Source organism: Nansenia antarctica (assembly GCF_963989245.1).
Source record: "Nansenia antarctica genome assembly, chromosome: 6".
Taxonomy (NCBI): Eukaryota; Metazoa; Chordata; class Actinopteri; order Argentiniformes; family Microstomatidae; genus Nansenia; species Nansenia antarctica.
Genome location: NC_137676.1, coordinates 70,707,437 through 70,710,722, shown reverse-complemented (window position 1 = coordinate 70,710,722; position 3,286 = coordinate 70,707,437).

Here is a 3,286-nt window from a genome sequence, read left to right as displayed (position 1 = left end):
ATGTATGCCTTTAGCCTTGCGATAACCTCACCCAACCCCACCCTGACTGATCTAACGTTAGCTAAGGAAAACAACAGAGAAATCATCACTCGCGTCGAACTAAACCGTAGCCACACTGCTAACTAGCCGACCGAGCGCTACGCCGCTTAAGTCAAATAGCTAAAATAGCCGAAAAAAGCTAAAACCACATTGTAATTTAAGTCACTCTGCTAAAACCTAAGCTAGTGTCATTTGAATCGCGTTGCCTTAAAAAAAAGAAAAACCACTACCTATCGGAGAGTCTCTTCTCTTTGCCACTTTCTCTAAACACACCGTAGCCTATTTGTTTGATGTAGCTAAAGCTTTACCTTACGCCAAGTAGTCTTAGCCTATTTTCTTACTGGAGAGGGAGTGGGGGGGGCGCATGGGTGGGGGGTGGGGGGTTCATCATGCAGAAGTTTCATTTGAGTGTAAGTCAGCCATGGTCGTGTTAACAGATGTGATTTTGCTGATCCAGCTCAATTATGCTAAATTCAGATGGAAGTTGCACCAAGCTTCTCACCCAAAGCCCCTGGATTGTCCTGGGGGTCAAAGTTGAGGGGGTTATAAGTGTTGTCCTGTTGGGTGCAGAGGTGTAGTTTCTTGGCTGACAAACTCATTGATCTTGCTTCCTGAACGACCCCCCCCCCTCTCTCCCTGAGTCAGGTGTGTGTCAGGTTGGAACAACACACGCCGCATTTCCGCACTGTCCTCTGAGTTTCTCCAGCCCCACTCCTCAATCTAACCTTTGACCTTCTACAAAATGAGCCCCACAACTCCCATCGTAGGTTTGTGTAAACCGGTGAAGTCAATGTCGCCTGAACATGTCACCAACATGTCAACATGACTTTTTTAATCATTACGAACTGCCTTAACGATCAATGTGTAGGTCACCTAGCTACCAATTGGTGTTTTAGTTTTTTTGTCAATGAGGGAAGTGTGTGTGTGTGTGTCTGTTTGTATGTGTGTGTGTGTGTGTGTGTGTGTGTGTGAGAGAGAGATCTGCAATTTTACAGTATCCCCTACAATGTTCACTTTGTGTACAAAGGTCGTTGTTCAATGTTGTTGAACTTGATTGCCAAACGGTGTACACTTTTGGGGGGTTGGCCTGTGACCTCGAAGGAGGTGTGGCCTATTTCATCATTGGTGCTGTACTTCGTTGAAAGGGATAGTTGCTCTGTTGCTATGGGAACAGGTTACTGCTATGCTGTAAAGTAACAGAGTCAAACTGATCTCGTTATTTGTTTTTTGTTTTTTTTAACAAAGTTGTGTTTTTTGTGTAAAAAAAAAAAAAAAAGTTGTTTATTTTCATCTTGGCATCTTAGTGCTGCTCTTCTTCCTGGTTAATGCCCCATTGATTAAGTTTGTGTGAGTTAATAGTCGGCTGTTTTTACAAACGTGGGTCACTCTCTGTCTGGCTTCTGTAAATGTGAAGTGGGATTCTTGGGACGGACCGACTCTGACGTTACCCCTTTGATGTTTAAGAAACGGTTAGATAACAGTTAGCGTTAGATAAACGGTTAGCCATAGATAAAGTCTACAGTTAGATAAACAGTTAGGGTTGGATAAATGATGGGTTAGATAAACAGGTAGAGTTAGATAAAGGTTAGGGTTAAAGTTAGGGTCGTCCCAAGAAACCACTTCCCATGAGGAGTGTCCCCAAGGCTTGGTTCCATTGCAGTCCCTAGTATGCTCCTACCCCCTTGACTGCTACTCCCTTGACTCCTACCCCCTTGACTCCTAACCCCTTGACTCCTACCCCCTTGACTCCTACTCCCTTGACTCCTACTCCCTTGACTCCTACCCCCTTGACTCCTAACCCCTTGACTCCTACCCCCTTGACTCCTAACCCCTTGACTCCTACCCCCTTGACTCCTACTCCCTTGACTCCTACCCCCTTGACTCCTACTCCCTTGACTCCTACTCCCTTGACTCCTACTCCCTTGACTCCTACCCCCTTGACTCCTACCCCCTTGACTCCTACCCCCTTGACTCCTACCCCCTTGACTCCTACCCCCTTGACTCCTACCCCCTTGACTCCTACTCCCTTGACTCCTACCCCCTTGACTCCTACCCCCTTGACTCCTACTCCCTTGACTCCTACTCCCTTGACTCCTAACACCTTGACTCCTACCCCCTTGACTCCTACTCCCTTGACTCCTAACCCCTTGGTGTACACAGATGGAAGCGCCACTGTGCCGGTGTAAGCAATATTACAATGGCTCAACTCGGCCTGTCGGTAGGCCTATAAGTAGACCTATTGCCTTAGTACTTACACCTCTGCCATCTCCTCAGATCTGCAAACACACCAGGGGGGTGGGTCTCTCCTTACCCATGACCCTTGACCCCTGACCCGTAACCGTTATAAGCTACGCAACTAAACCTGGCCTGGGATCTTCTAGGGAAACATCGTCCTCTCTGGGCGGTGGTGTTTCTCTCGGTCAAAGACATGTGCTTCCTCCCCCTGTTCCTCCACAGTAATACAAACAAACCACTCACATTGCCTTAGCCTGTGCTAGGTCATGCTAACATCCACGTAGCAGCGTCTCGTCCTCCTCTACCACCTAAGTCAGTCTGCGTGTCTGTTTGAGAGGACCGGGTCTGAGAAAGGGCGCTGTGCAGAATCCACCGATCTGTTTGCGATGAAACAACTTTTTATTTGTTTTATTTTATTTTTAAACGTGGTCACTGTTAGCGAGTCTGCGCAGTGCCTTGCTCGAACCGGCCCCTTCGGATGCAGGGTCACCAATCCGGGTCCCCAGGGGAAATCTACAGTAACATCTGGCTTGGTTTCAGTCAGGCACCAACACGGCCACCTCAGCTAACAGTCCCAGTTCATCGGGACCAAACGGGTCCTGTTTGAATGCGATATACTCTTACTTCCTGTCTTTTCTCTGTCCTTTCCTTGTGGAAGTAGTCACTGATCTGAGGTGACTCGACGGTTTGGAAGCGATGCAGTGAAAAGCTTTGCTCTGACCAATCCAGTCACGTCAGATCTGTGATTTCCGGGAGAGAGAGAGAGAGGGAGGGAGGGAGGAAGGAAACATTTGACGGTATTCAGACATGGCCCTTGGCTTCATGGGGGGGGGGAGGCTGGTGGAAGTAGGAATCGGAGGACGGGGCTCATTGTGATGCATGGAACAGAATGACACGCGTGTTCGATGCCGTTCCTCATTCCGTCCCATGCATTACAATGAGGCCGTCCTCTGATTTCTACCTCCACCAGCCTTCCCTGCTGGACCTGTTGAATGTGGTCGTGTTAGTGCCG